We start from the raw sequence: 17,306 nt of genomic DNA, 5'->3' as shown, positions 1-17,306 counted from the left end.
ATGCCTATGCCTTTCGTACCCCAGATGACACCTGTTCCATCTTCTGTTCATGTAGCACCATTCGATCCCACCAGCACGCCACTGCTTTGGTCACCTTCCTCTCCGATGCCACCCACTGATCCATATCATCCATTCCATATGGGACATACCATAGAGGACGTCTTGATGTCCTTTGTCCATCAGCATGAGTCCCATACACAGCGACTCCAGGAGCTCGAGAGAGCTCAACTATCACTAGGTCCATACCATGGTCAGACATCCTCATCTTTTCAGCCTTTTCGATCATTACCCCCGGACTTTGCTGTTACACCCTAACACGTTTAACCTTAAAAATAACGCAGCGGAAAAAGAGCTTTAAAATTTTCTTCCGTATTGACAACATTTCTTTCACTAAGGATCCAAATCCTAAAAATGTTAAACGTACTATAAAAGAATTTTACAACATTCATACTAAAATTTAGATTTCCAAACGTTATATACTTCAACTATGTGACCAATCTATCCGTACAATCCTTGCTCTTGACTCGATCTACGTCCGCTTCACTTCCATAGCAGCAGAAGAAGTACTTGTAACACCTGTGGGCATCACATACAACTTAACCATTAGTCAAAGGCAACATCATATAACATTAATCTCATGTAATTAAAGATTGAATAATGTTCGTCAATTTAACATTAATTCATCCAATTATTCTTTCTCATCCTCTTATTCCGGGTTCGGTTTAAGTTTCGTAAGAATCCGGTGTACTTGTTCCTGCATCACATACCAACCTCAAACGCATAATTAGTAACGTTAAAATTCTACGTATCTAAATCATGCACATGTACATGTTTACATGTATACATATGCGTCTACATACGTACATGTCCTCCTATATTTCTACATACCTGCATATACTCATACGTACCTTCTTCTATACCAACCCCATATCTACATTCGCGCATGCATTACTACTTCTCTATATACATTCATATATACCTACGTATCTTCGCATACGCATAATACACATCTACATACATACATACCTTTACTTGCATACCCACGCATCTAATTACATACATACATGATTACATCTTCGCATATGTATTTACATACATACATACATAACTACATACACACATACCTACTCACATACATACATACTTACTTGCATCCACATATATATATACGTTCGTACCTACACACGTATGTACTTTCATATTCAAATACATAATGCTCATGCTCATACATAACTACTTACGTACATACATACACCAATACCTACATATATACATACATGCATACATAACTCCATACTTACATACATTCATAAAATGAATCATAACTACACCCGTGCATACCTTAGCTCACACGTGCATGTACTTACGTAATTTTCCTAAATGCATTCATACATACCTACTTGTCGGCCATTTTATATACATCAATCATCCCATTCAACCATAACAAGAAAACTCTATATGTATACTAAGAAGTGAATCGAAAGTCACTTACCTCGAGCGTTAGTGTTCACGCTTGTTTCCTCGCCTCTGCTTGACCCGTTAACCTTCCGTTTTCGAGTCCTTGCTAATGTGATTCCTATTCTTTCATGTCATCACAATTACATTATGGTTAGCACACATGCTCATTCATACTACATTCGTTTCTTTCCATTCATACATTACTTGACTTTTTATTAACCAAATACCACATACATAAGGCATATAGACTAAAAGTCACCTTGTTCCTTATTCAAGCAACTCAATTATCATCATACGCGACACATAGATTATCTACTACAATACGCCTGACTTCTCTACTATTACAATCATATCCGAGAGGCTAACCATGCTGTACATTAACGCCAATTTTACACATAGTAACGCTTTAAACACACCTTAACAACTGTAACATTCACCCGAAGCAATATTTAGTGTTTAGTAAATTGGTGACTAGAAAATCATATGTTTTAAGTTCACAAAACACATTATTTTCATTGCCGCATTTTTTTTCTTCACGCAGCAGCTGTTCGGGGTCATTTTCCCCCTTTTTAATCACCTAATCCGACTTCGACTTTCAAATAAGAATTGTAATATGCGAAACAAGCTTTCCAACGATATAAGGCTCGTTGTCTAATTCCTAATAACGAATGAGATACGGCCTTTACAAGATGGCTATCTAGGGCTGTCAAAATGACGAATTGACTAACTTTTCATGCTGTTTTAACCCACTAAATCTCGTAACCAGCATCTTGTGACCAAATAAGAATTGTAACATGCGAAACAAGCTTTCCAACGATATAAGGCTCGTTGTCTAATTCCTAATAATGAATGAGATACGACCTTTACAAGATGGCTATCTAGGGCTGTCAAAATGACGAATTTACTAACTTTTCATGCTGTTTTGACCAACTAAATCTCGTAACCAGCATCTTGTGACCAAATAAGAATTGTAACATGCAAAACAAGCTTTCCAACGATATAAGGCTCGTTGTCTAATTCCTAATAACGAATGAGATACGGCCTTTACAAGATGGCTATCTAGGGCTGTCAAAATGACGAATTTACTAACTTTTCATGCTGTTTTGACCCACTAAATCTCATAACCAGCATCTTGTGACCAAATAAGAATTGTAACACGCGAAACAAGCTTTCCAACGATATAAGGCTCGTTGTCTAATTCCTAATAACGAATGAGATACGACCTTTACAAGATGGCTATCTAGGGCTGTCAAAATGACGAATTTACTAACTTTTCATGCTGTTTTGACCCACTAAATCTCATAACCAGCATCTTGTGACCAAATAAGAATTGTAACATGCGAAACAAGCTTTCCAACGATATAAGGCTCGTTGTCTAATTCCTAATAACGAATGAGATACGGCCTTTACAAGATGGCTATCTAGGGCTGTCAAAATGACGAATTTACTAACTTTTTAACACAAACTTGAATCAATTCAAGTTGCGTGTAGGCATTTTATCAAACACTTTGTGGGCGTACAACAAAAAGGCACAATGTACAAGTATTTCATGCTCATATTCTACCACTTGTTTCCAATCCTCAACAATAACACTACATCATATTTCTTTCAAATCCTACTCAATCTAACTAGTAAGAATCGATCATATAGCACGCCATACATCAAAAATTATACAAGAATTAAACATGGTAATTCATTCATCTCACCATTCTTACTAGCACAAGTGGGTTTTATCCCAAAACATCAAATTGCTTAGAATCTTACATAGTTCATGTTCTACACGGTGATTCTAACACATATACATGATTAATTTCACACAATTTCACGGATTAAACCTAAACCACTTCATACAAGATCATCAAATCATAAATTGCAACTTACCTTATGATCAATATACTTAGATTAAGTTGTATCCAGTCTCATGCATTCGATTTGTGTCAAGAACCACCATTAATTTGCTGAATTTTGACCTTGATTGAACAAGTAGGGTTTCACCCTTTCTTTCCCCCTCCTGGTCGCGATACCCACCACGCACCCAACTACTGGATTTTTAATTTTATTATGTTATTTATCAATCTTACACATTCAACCCCCATGCTATCTATTGTTGTCACCTAATAACCCTTTTCCAAGTTTTATAAACTTTCTTGATACTTTTAAACTTATCTAATTATATAAAACACTTAGACATTTTAAGAAAACAACTTTCAAGTTGTTCACTTTGGTCCCCATGTTTCGTTTTAATTAAATAAGGCTACAACCCCTCGTTTAATACCAACGATACTAATATTCAACTAGGTTAATTATTCCTAGTTAATATTCATTTACGGGTTCACTTTTACCCCTAACGGTATTTACCCGTTCCTTTATATTAACCGGGTTTAAATTACCAAACCCGTTTTTGGGGTGTTACAAGTCTACCCCCCTTAAAAGAGGTTTCGTCCCCGAAACCTTCCTTATTCGAATCAAACCAATTCTACTCTTACCCCTTTCAAGTTCCAGAGCTCTTATTAGTGTCCTTCATTTCATATTGCTAGTTTCTAGCACATATCATCCCTAGCATTTCATTTATTGAACTTAATCCAAAAGTATACAATCCTTACTCGTATTGATTTTTAAATTTACGGCTTGTCTCTAACTTCCTATTTAAGCATATTACCTTCATATATCGAAATAAATTGATTTATTTCATTCTACTCATACATCATGTACAATCTTTCATTTTATTCGCTTTGAGATCTACTTAGCATCTCATTACTATGTTACTTCTAATTATCTTAATGTTTACACGAGAGGACAACATATCATTATAGGCATACTATAATCATTTATTTATATCAATACTTACTCATAATCACAAGCTAAACATCTTACTAACCTTGACTTCGTCGTGTATGCCAACGGTTTGTGGCCCGAGTCGGCCCGTTTCTTCATGGGTTCATGTAATGCTTTCATTGATTGCTTCCATTGATTTGTTGAGCACCCGCCTATGCGCATCCTTTCAATAATGCCTTGTTCAAATGAACATGGCCTACAAGCCCAACATCAATATTAGCACTTTCCATCGATTCTCATCATTATTACCTTTTCTCCATACTTATTTTATTTGGGGTTTTACACGCTCCTAATTCTTTTATTCTTAAAATTATTTCATTAACCTTTTTGCAAAACTTCCTCTTCCCGACCATATTTAAGTTATCGTTCAGGTTGCATCCCGTCGTTCATTCCGACTCACACGAGTCAATTAACAACGTGTCTAGTATGTGGCTTAATCAAAGTTTTCTTTTCTTGACTCGAATTTTAAGTTTTGCATATCATTTATGGTCATTCTTTCATCCTTAAATCCGTCTCACGGATTCATACTTATCATTTGTACCTTTAATTGTGATTATGTTTGAATCCGTCTCGCGGATTCAAATATTGCATTCATACATTTCATTCCTTGAATCCGTCTTGCGGATTCAAGCATTGCATTAACATCTTTCTTTCTTTGAGTCCGTCTCGCGGATTCAAGCATTGCATTTATGCATTTCATTCCTTGAATCCGTCTCGCGGATTCAAGCATTGCATTAACATCTTTCATTCTTTGAATCCGTCTCGCGGATTCAAACATTGCATCTACGCTTTTCATCCCTTGAATCCGTCTCGCGGATTCAAGCATTGCATTCATACCTTTCTTTCATGTTTCGAATCCGTCTCGCGGATTCTAACATAGCATTTCATGTTTCGAATCCGTCTCGCGGATTCTAACATAGCATTTCATACTCTCATTTTTTAGAGTCTTACATTTCTCTTCACCCTCACGTCCACCTACTACTTAATTCTAACGGACACACCTGTAACAATTATCACGGGCTCACGAAAGTCATGCGTTTCTTGTGTACTGGCCAGGTACACAATCCACACACTAGTTGCGTGTCTTCGTGTAATTGTCACCTTATGTCCGAAGAATTAGGTTTCGGCACGTGTAACATTTCCAAAACTTCATTACCATTCTTAACATTATTTTTCACTTAAAATTTTCCTTTCATTGTTAGGTTTTACCATCACATGTACTTACATATATTAAACATATGTACTTGGGTCAATATGTCAAATTACATACCTTGGCGTCGGTGCTAGACCGCATCCACAAATCATTCTTTCCAAGCAACCATGCTTACCTTACACATAACATATAGTTAGTTATCTTCCAATACATACTTAAGCACATACTTACCTTTGCTTCTACCTTTAGATCTTGGTCGAGTCTCGGATTGTACGGGTTTCTTGTCATAAGAGCACACAGGTTCGAGTTCAAGTACCTATCCTCTTGTACTTGATTCTCTCAAACCAGGGCTCTGATACCAACTTGTTACACCCTAACACGTTTAACCTTAAAAATAACGCAGCAGAAAAAGAGCTTTAAAATTTTCTTCCGTATTGACAACATTTCTTTCACTAAGGATCCAAATCCTAAAAATGTTAAACGTACTATAAAAGAATTTTACAACATTCATACTAAAATTTAGATTTCCAAACGTTATATACTTCAACTATGTGACCAATCTATCCGTACAATCCTTGCTCTTGACTCGATCTACGTCCGCTTCACTTCCATAGCAGCAGAAGAAGTCCGTGTAACACCTGTGGGCATCACATACAACTTAACCATTAGTCAATGGCAACATCATATAACATTAATCTCATGTAATTAAAGATTGAATAATGTTCGTCAATTTAACATTAATTCATCCAATTATTCTTTCTCATCCTCTTATTCCGGGTTCGGTTTAAGTTTCGTAAGAATCCGGTGTACTTGTTCCTGCATCACATACCAACCTCAAACGCATAATTAGTAACGTTAAAATTCTACGTATCTAAATCATGCACATGTACATGTTTACATGTATACATATGCGTCTACATACGTACATGTCCTCCTATATTTCTACATACCTGCATATACTCATACGTACCTTCTTCTATACCAACCCCATATCTACATTCGCGCATGCATTACTACTTCTCTATATACATTCATATATACCTACGTATCTTCGCATACGCATAATACACATCTACATACATACATACCTTTACTTGCATACCCACGCATCTAATTACATACATGATTACATCTTCGCATATGTATTTACATACATACATACATAACTACATACACGCATACCTACTCACATACATACATACTTACTTGCATCCACATATATATATATACGTTCGTACCTACACACGTATGTACTTTCATATTCAAATACATAATGCTCATGCTCATACATAACTACTTACGTACATACATACACCAATACCTACATATATACATACATGCATACATAACTCCATACTTACATACATTCATAAAATGAATCATAACTACACCCGTGCATACCTTAGCTCACACGTGCATGTACTTACGTAATTTTCCTAAATGCATTCATACATACCTACTTGTTGGCCATTTTATATACATCAATCATCCCATTCAACCATAACAAGAAAACTCTATATGTATACTAAGAAGTGAATCGAAAGTCACTTACCTCGAGCGTTAGTGTTCACGCTTGTTTCCTCGCCTCTGCTTGACCCGTTAACCTTCCGTTTTCGAGTCCTTGCTAATGTGATTCCTATTCTTTCATGTCATCACAATTACATTATGGTTAGCACACATGCTCATTCATACTACATTCGTTTCTTTCCATTCATACATTACTTGACTTTTTATTAACCAAATACCACATACATAAGGCATATAGACTAAAAGTCACCTTGTTCCTTATTCAAGCAACTCAATTATCATCATACGCGACACATAGATTATCTACTACAATACGCCTGACTTCTCTACTATTACAATCATATCCGAGAGGCTAACCATGTTGTACATTAACGCCAATTTTACACATAGTAACGCTTTAAACACACCTTAACAACTGTAACATTCACCCGAAGCAATATTTAGTGTTTAGTAAATTGGTGACTAGAAAATCATATGTTTTAAGTTCACAAAACACATTATTTTCATTGCCGCATTTTTTTTCTTCACGCAGCAGCTGTTCGGGGTCATTTTCCCCCTTTTTAATCACCTAATCCGACTTCGACTTTCAAATAAGAATTGTAATATGCGAAACAAGCTTTCCAACGATATAAGGCTCGTTGTCTAATTCCTAATAACGAATGAGATACGGCCTTTACAAGATGGCTATCTAGGGCTGTCAAAATGACGAATTTACTAACTTTTCATGCTGTTTTAACCCACTAAATCTCGTAACCAGCATCTTGTGACCAAATAAGAATTGTAACATGCGAAACAAGCTTTCCAACGATATAAGGCTCGTTGTCTAATTCCTAATAATGAATGAGATACGACCTTTACAAGATGGCTATCTAGGGCTGTCAAAATGACGAATTTACTAAATTTTCATGCTGTTTTGACCCACTAAATCTCGTAACCAGCATCTTGTGACCAAATAAGAATTGTAACATGCGAAACAAGCTTTCCAACGATATAAGGCTCGTTGTCTAATTCCTAATAACGAATGAGATACGGCCTTTACAAGATGGCTATCTAGGGCTGTCAAAATGACGAATTTACTAACTTTTCATGCTGTTTTGACCCACTAAATCTCATAACCAGCATCTTGTGACCAAATAAGAATTGTAACACGCGAAACAAGCTTTCCAACGATATAAGGCTCGTTGTCTAATTCCTAATAACGAATGAGATACGACCTTTACAAGATGGCTATCTAGGGCTGTCAAAATGACGAATTTACTAACTTTTCATGCTGTTTTGACCCACTAAATCTCATAACCAGCATCTTGTGACCAAATAAGAATTGTAACATGCGAAACAAGCTTTCCAACGATATAAGGCTCGTTGTCTAATTCCTAATAACGAATGAGATACGGCCTTTACAAGATGGCTATCTAGGGCTGTCAAAATGACGAATTTACTAACTTTTTAACACAAACTTGAATCAATTCAAGTTGCGTGTAGGCATTTTATCAAACACTTTGTGGGCGTACAACAAAAAGGCACAATGTACAAGTATTTCATGCTCATATTCTACCACTTGTTTCCAATCCTCAACAATAACACTACATCATATTTCTTTCAAATCCTACTCAATCTAACTAGTAAGAATCGATCATATAGCACGCCATACATCAAAAATTATACAAGAATTAAACATGGTAATTCATTCATCTCACCATTCTTACTAGCACAAGTGGGTTTTATCCCAAAACATCAAATTGCTTAGAATCTTACATAGTTCATGTTCTACACGGTGATTCTAACACATATACATGATTAATTTCACACAATTTCACGGATTAAACCTAAACCACTTCATACAAGATCATCAAATCATAAATTGCAACTTACCTTATGATCAATATACTTAGATTAAGTTGTATCCAGTCTCATGCATTCGATTTGTGTCAAGAACCACCATTAATTTGCTGAATTTTGACCTTGATTGAACAAGTAGGGTTTCACCCTTTCTTTCCCCCTCCTGGTCGCGATACCCACCACGCACCCAACTACTGGATTTTTAATTTTATTATGTTATTTATCAATCTTACACATTCAACCCCCATGCTATCTATTGTTGTCACCTAATAACCCTTTTCCAAGTTTTATAAACTTTCTTGATACTTTTAAACTTATCTAATTATATAAAACACTTAGACATTTTAAGAAAACAACTTTCAAGTTGTTCACTTTGGTCCCCATGTTTCGTTTTAATTAAATAAGGCTACAACCCCTCGTTTAATACCAACGATACTAATATTCAACTAGGTTAATTATTCCTAGTTAATATTCATTTACGGGTTCACTTTTACCCCTAACGGTATTTACCCGTTCCTTTATATTAACCGGGTTTAAATTACCAAACCCGTTTTTGGGGTGTTACAAGTCTACCCCCCTTAAAAGAGGTTTCGTCCCCGAAACCTTCCTTATTCGAATCAAACCAATTCTACTCTTACCCCTTTCAAGTTCCAGAGCTCTTATTAGTGTCCTTCATTTCATATTGCTAGTTTCTAGCACATATCATCCCTAGCATTTCATTTATTGAACTTAATCCAAAAGTATACAATCCTTACTCGTATTGATTTTTAAATTTACGGCTTGTCTCTAACTTCCTATTTAAGCATATTACCTTCATATATCGAAATAAATTGATTTATTTCATTCTACTCATACATCATGTACAATCTTTCATTTTATTCGCTTTGAGATCTACTTAGCATCTCATTACTATGTTACTTCTAATTATCTTAATGTTTACACGAGAGGACAACATATCATTATAGGCATACTATAATCATTTATTTATATCAATACTTACTCATAATCACAAGCTAAACATCTTACTAACCTTGACTTCGTCGTGTATGCCAACGGTTTGTGGCCCGAGTCGGCCCGTTTCTTCATGGGTTCATGTAATGCTTTCATTGATTGCTTCCATTGATTTGTTGAGCACCCGCCTATGCGCATCCTTTCAATAATGCCTTGTTCAAATGAACATGGCCTACAAGCCCAACATCAATATTAGCACTTTCCATCGATTCTCATCATTATTACCTTTTCTCCATACTTATTTTATTTGGGGTTTTACACGCTCCTAATTCTTTTATTCTTAAAATTATTTCATTAACCTTTTTGCAAAACTTCCTCTTCCCGACCATATTTAAGTTATCGTTCAGGTTGCATCCCGTCGTTCATTCCGACTCACACGAGTCAATTAACAACGTGTCTAGTATGTGGCTTAATCAAAGTTTTCTTTTCTTGACTCGAATTTTAAGTTTTGCATATCATTTATGGTCATTCTTTCATCCTTAAATCCGTCTCACGGATTCATACTTATCATTTGTACCTTTAATTGTGATTATGTTTGAATCCGTCTCGCGGATTCAAATATTGCATTCATACATTTCATTCCTTGAATCCGTCTTGCGGATTCAAGCATTGCATTAACATCTTTCTTTCTTTGAGTCCGTCTCGCGGATTCAAGCATTGCATTTATGCATTTCATTCCTTGAATCCGTCTCGCGGATTCAAGCATTGCATTAACATCTTTCATTCTTTGAATCCGTCTCGCGGATTCAAACATTGCATCTACGCTTTTCATCCCTTGAATCCGTCTCGCGGATTCAAGCATTGCATTCATACCTTTCTTTCATGTTTCGAATCCGTCTCGCGGATTCTAACATAGCATTTCATGTTTCGAATCCGTCTCGCGGATTCTAACATAGCATTTCATACTCTCATTTTTTAGAGTCTTACATTTCTCTTCACCCTCACGTCCACCTACTACTTAATTCTAACGGACACACCTGTAACAATTATCACGGGCTCACGAAAGTCATGCGTTTCTTGTGTACTGGCCAGGTACACAATCCACACACTAGTTGCGTGTCTTCGTGTAATTGTCACCTTATGTCCGAAGAATTAGGTTTCGGCACGTGTAACATTTCCAAAACTTCATTACCATTCTTAACATTATTTTTCACTTAAAATTTTCCTTTCATTGTTAGGTTTTACCATCACATGTACTTACATATATTAAACATATGTACTTGGGTCAATATGTCAAATTACATACCTTGGCGTCGGTGCTAGACCGCATCCACAAATCATTCTTTCCAAGCAACCATGCTTACCTTACACATAACATATAGTTAGTTATCTTCCAATACATACTTAAGCACATACTTACCTTTGCTTCTACCTTTAGATCTTGGTCGAGTCTCGGATTGTACGGGTTTCTTGTCATAAGAGCACACAGGTTCGAGTTCAAGTACCTATCCTCTTGTACTTGATTCTCTCAAACCAGGGCTCTGATACCAACTTGTTACACCCTAACACGTTTAACCTTAAAAATAACGCAGCGGAAAAAGAGCTTTAAAATTTTCTTCCGTATTGACAACATTTCTTTCACTAAGGATCCAAATCCTAAAAATGTTAAACGTACTATAAAAGAATTTTACAACATTCATACTAAAATTTAGATTTCCAAACGTTATATACTTCAACTATGTGACCAATCTATCCGTACAATCCTTGCTCTTGACTCGATCTACGTCCGCTTCACTTCCATAGCAGCAGAAGAAGTCCGTGTAACACCTGTGGGCATCACATACAACTTAACCATTAGTCAAAGGCAACATCATATAACATTAATCTCATGTAATTAAAGATTGAATAATGTTCGTCAATTTAACATTAATTCATCCAATTATTCTTTCTCATCCTCTTATTCCGGGTTCGGTTTAAGTTTCGTAAGAATCCGGTGTACTTGTTCCTGCATCACATACCAACCTCAAACGCATAATTAGTAACGTTAAAATTCTACGTATCTAAATCATGCACATGTACATGTTTACATGTATACATATGCGTCTACATACGTACATGTCCTCCTATATTTCTACATACCTGCATATACTCATACGTACCTTCTTCTATACCAACCCCATATCTACATTCGCGCATGCATTACTACTTCTCTATATACATTCATATATACCTACGTATCTTCGCATACGCATAATACACATCTACATACATACATACCTTTACTTGCATACCCACGCATCTAATTACATACATACATGATTACATCTTCGCATATGTATTTACATACATACATACATAACTACATACACGCATACCTACTCACATACATACATACTTACTTGCATCCACATATATATATACGTTCGTACCTACACACGTATGTACTTTCATATTCAAATACATAATGCTCATGCTCATACATAACTACTTACGTACATACATACACCAATACCTACATATATACATACATGCATACATAACTCCATACTTACATACATTCATAAAATGAATCATAACTACACCCGTGCATACCTTAGCTCACACGTGCATGTACTTACGTAATTTTCCTAAATGCATTCATACATACCTACTTGTTGGCCATTTTATATACATCAATCATCCCATTCAACCATAACAAGAAAACTCTATATGTATACTAAGAAGTGAATCGAAAGTCACTTACCTCGAGCGTTAGTGTTCACGCTTGTTTCCTCGCCTCTGCTTGACCCGTTAACCTTCCGTTTTCGAGTCCTTGCTAATGTGATTCCTATTCTTTCATGTCATCACAATTACATTATGGTTAGCACACATGCTCATTCATACTACATTCGTTTCTTTCCATTCATACATTACTTGACTTTTTATTAACCAAATACCACATACATAAGGCATATAGACTAAAAGTCACCTTGTTCCTTATTCAAGCAACTCAATTATCATCATACGCGACACATAGATTATCTACTACAATACGCCTGACTTCTCTACTATTACAATCATATCCGAGAGGCTAACCATGTTGTACATTAACGCCAATTTTACACATAGTAACGCTTTAAACACACCTTAACAACTGTAACATTCACCCGAAGCAATATTTAGTGTTTAGTAAATTGGTGACTAGAAAATCATATGTTTTAAGTTCACAAAACACATTATTTTCATTGCCGCATTTTTTTTCTTCACGCAGCAGCTGTTCGGGGTCATTTTCCCCCTTTTTAATCACCTAATCCGACTTCGACTTTCAAATAAGAATTGTAATATGCGAAACAAGCTTTCCAACGATATAAGGCTCGTTGTCTAATTCCTAATAACGAATGAGATACGGCCTTTACAAGATGGCTATCTAGGGCTGTCAAAATGACGAATTTACTAACTTTTCATGCTGTTTTAACCCACTAAATCTCGTAACCAGCATCTTGTGACCAAATAAGAATTGTAACATGCGAAACAAGCTTTCCAACGATATAAGGCTCGTTGTCTAATTCCTAATAATGAATGAGATACGACCTTTACAAGATGGCTATCTAGGGCTGTCAAAATGACGAATTTACTAACTTTTCATGCTGTTTTGACCCACTAAATCTCGTAACCAGCATCTTGTGACCAAATAAGAATTGTAACATGCGAAACAAGCTTTCCAACGATATAAGGCTCGTTGTCTAATTCCTAATAACGAATGAGATACGGCCTTTACAAGATGGCTATCTAGGGCTGTCAAAATGACGAATTTACTAACTTTTCATGCTGTTTTGACCCACTAAATCTCATAACCAGCATCTTGTGACCAAATAAGAATTGTAACACGCGAAACAAGCTTTCCAACGATATAAGGCTCGTTGTCTAATTCCTAATAACGAATGAGATACGACCTTTACAAGATGGCTATCTAGGGCTGTCAAAATGACGAATTTACTAACTTTTCATGCTGTTTTGACCCACTAAATCTCATAACCAGCATCTTGTGACCAAATAAGAATTGTAACATGCGAAACAAGCTTTCCAACGATATAAGGCTCGTTGTCTAATTCCTAATAACGAATGAGATACGGCCTTTACAAGATGGCTATCTAGGGCTGTCAAAATGACGAATTTACTAACTTTTTAACACAAACTTGAATCAATTCAAGTTGCGTGTAGGCATTTTATCAAACACTTTGTGGGCGTACAACAAAAAGGCACAATGTACAAGTATTTCATGCTCATATTCTACCACTTGTTTCCAATCCTCAACAATAACACTACATCATATTTCTTTCAAATCCTACTCAATCTAACTAGTAAGAATCGATCATATAGCACGCCATACATCAAAAAATATACAAGAATTAAACATGGTAATTCATTCATCTCACCATTCTTACTAGCACAAGTGGGTTTTATCCCAAAACATCAAATTGCTTAGAATCTTACATAGTTCATGTTCTACACGGTGATTCTAACACATATACATGATTAATTTCACACAATTTCACGGATTAAACCTAAACCACTTCATACAAGATCATCAAATCATAAATTGCAACTTACCTTATGATCAATATACTTAGATTAAGTTGTATCCAGTCTCATGCATTCGATTTGTGTCAAGAACCACCATTAATTTGCTGAATTTTGACCTTGATTGAACAAGTAGGGTTTCACCCTTTCTTTCCCCCTCCTGGTCGCGATACCCACCACGCACCCAACTACTGGATTTTTAATTTTATTATGTTATTTATCAATCTTACACATTCAACCCCCATGCTATCTATTGTTGTCACCTAATAACCCTTTTCCAAGTTTTATAAACTTTCTTGATACTTTTAAACTTATCTAATTATATAAAACACTTAGACATTTTAAGAAAACAACTTTCAAGTTGTTCACTTTGGTCCCCATGTTTCGTTTTAATTAAATAAGGCTACAACCCCTCGTTTAATACCAACGATACTAATATTCAACTAGGTTAATTATTCCTAGTTAATATTCATTTACGGGTTCACTTTTACCCCTAACGGTATTTACCCGTTCCTTTATATTAACCGGGTTTAAATTACCAAACCCGTTTTTGGGGTGTTACAAGTCTACCCCCCTTAAAAGAGGTTTCGTCCCCGAAACCTTCCTTATTCGAATCAAACCAATTCTACTCTTACCCCTTTCAAGTTCCAGAGCTCTTATTAGTGTCCTTCATTTCATATTGCTAGTTTCTAGCACATATCATCCCTAGCATTTCATTTATTGAACTTAATCCAAAAGTATACAATCCTTACTCGTATTGATTTTTAAATTTACGGCTTGTCTCTAACTTCCTATTTAAGCATATTACCTTCATATATCGAAATAAATTGATTTATTTCATTCTACTCATACATCATGTACAATCTTTCATTTTATTCGCTTTGAGATCTACTTAGCATCTCATTACTATGTTACTTCTAATTATCTTAATGTTTACACGAGAGGACAACATATCATTATAGGCATACTATAATCATTTATTTATATCAATACTTACTCATAATCACAAGCTAAACATCTTACTAACCTTGACTTCGTCGTGTATGCCAACGGTTTGTGGCCCGAGTCGGCCCGTTTCTTCATGGGTTCATGTAATGCTTTCATTGATTGCTTCCATTGATTTGTTGAGCACCCGCCTATGCGCATCCTTTCAATAATGCCTTGTTCAAATGAACATGGCCTACAAGCCCAACATCAATATTAGCACTTTCCATCGATTCTCATCATTATTACCTTTTCTCCATACTTATTTTATTTGGGGTTTTACACGCTCCTAATTCTTTTATTCTTAAAATTATTTCATTAACACTGATGTGATATTGTTTTTGTCAGGGGTGATGTAGCCCCTACTTGATTTGTGATTGTATGATACAGTGACGTACTGATACCCTTACTACATTATGGTCTCGATATATATAACGATCGCCGTATTCTCACCATATCTGATTCACTTGATTGCTTATTTATGATTTGTGACATGGGATGTTGTATGTATGATATTTGCAACATGGGATGTTGGGACATGGGATGTTGTATGTATGATATTTGCAACATGGGATGTTGGGACATGGGATGTTGTATGTATGATATTTGCAACATGGGATGTTGGGACATGGGATGTGTGTATGATATTTGTGACATGGGATGTTGGGACATGGGATGTTGTGTGTGATATATTGATAACATGAGATGTTATATGCTATTACTATTACTGTATACGTATGTTTATTATGGCCTAATCGACGTACGCATCTTTAGAAGATGGCACCAAGACGTCAACCGCAGCCGATGCCCACTACTCATGAAGAACTACAGCAAGTTATCGCTAACGCCATTGCTCAATATGCTGCCTCGCAAGGAGGACCAAGCGGAAGTAGCTCGAACATTAACGGCAACCAAAATCCTCCTCATGGATGCACCTACAAACAATTTTTGGACTGTAAGCCCATAAACTTCGACGGCACAGGTGGTGCTGTTGCTTTCGTCCGCTGGGCAGAGAAGACCGAGTCCGTACTTCGCATGAGCAAGTGCGCATTGGATCAGCAAGTCACCTACATCTCAGGGCTATTTGTGGATGGAGCCCTATCCTGGTGGAATCTACAGGTTCAGACCCTAGGAGAAGCCGCAGCTTACGCACTAACGTGGACAGAGTTGAAAGAGCTTATGCGCAAGAAGTACTGTTCTCGCGCGGAAATTCAGAGGTTAGAGACCGAGTTCTGGCACCTAAAGATGGAAGGTCCCAAGATAGCTGAGTATGTTCAGAGGTTCCACGATTTGTCGCATGTGGTACCCTACATGGTTACGCCTGAGTTCAAGAGAATTGAACGATTCATTTGGGGATTGGCTCCTCAAATAATCAGCATGGTGACTTCTTCCAAACCTGCAACTATCACAGAAGCGATTGATATGAGTGTGGCTCTCACCGAAGAGGCGATTCGGTTGAACAAGTTTGATGAGGTTGAGCCCAAGAAGAAGGAGACTCATGTGGAGTCATCTGGTGGTAATAAGCGAAAGTTTTCGAGTTTCAAGGAAAGCACCGGGATGGTGGTTAAGAAGGGAGAATCGAATGCGCCAGCTCAAGATACAGCTGGTGGTAAAAAGAAAGGGAAGGGATACATGGGTGCACAACCCAAGTGCAACTCATGCCAAAAACATCACTCTGGTCGTTGCAGCCTGAGAGTTTGTGAATCATGTGGGAAGACTGGTCATACGAAGGATTTCTGTTGGGCTAATGCTGGCCGGGGAGGCCAAGGAGGAAATGGGAATAGGAATAACCGTGGTGGTGCTGGGAACCGCCCACAAGGAAATCAGGGAGGTGATGGGAACCGTGTTAATCATGCTAACCAAGCGGGCGCCATGAATCGGAACCAGGGAAACCATCAAGCTGGAAACAATGGTGGAAACGGGAAGAGGCCCGGATGTTTCAATTGTGGAGATCAAGGGCATTACAAGAGGAATTGCCCAGAATTAAACCAGGCACGCG

General features: G+C 36.8%; 1 long non-coding RNA gene across 5 annotated transcripts; it reads right to left on the bottom strand.

The window, feature by feature from the left end:
• Window positions 1-713: 713 nt before the first annotated feature.
• LOC110920861 lies at window positions 714-15,621 on the bottom strand. Of its 5 annotated transcripts, none has more exons than XR_004885987.1 (7): window positions 15,351-15,621; window positions 11,689-12,590; window positions 11,070-11,590; window positions 9,843-9,995; window positions 5,564-7,082; window positions 4,337-4,489; window positions 714-1,576 (listed from the first exon to the last, which is right to left on the bottom strand). It is a non-coding gene; the product is annotated as an uncharacterized LOC110920861 (long non-coding RNA). The 5 variants fall into 5 exon arrangements; XR_004885986.1 differs by lacking the exon at window positions 15,351-15,621 and adding an exon at window positions 14,354-15,251 and having other exon boundaries at window positions 11,689-12,595; XR_004885984.1 differs by lacking the exon at window positions 15,351-15,621 and adding an exon at window positions 14,354-15,251 and having other exon boundaries at window positions 5,564-6,084; window positions 6,183-7,082; window positions 11,070-12,590.
• Window positions 15,622-17,306: the final 1,685 nt, after the last annotated feature.

The sequence above is a fragment of the Helianthus annuus genome, chromosome 17, assembly GCF_002127325.2.
Source record: "Helianthus annuus cultivar XRQ/B chromosome 17, HanXRQr2.0-SUNRISE, whole genome shotgun sequence".
NCBI classification, from domain to species: domain Eukaryota; kingdom Viridiplantae; phylum Streptophyta; class Magnoliopsida; order Asterales; family Asteraceae; genus Helianthus; species Helianthus annuus.
The sequence above is the reverse complement of the archived record's forward strand: the minus strand, read 5'-3'. Positions and strand labels throughout refer to the sequence as shown.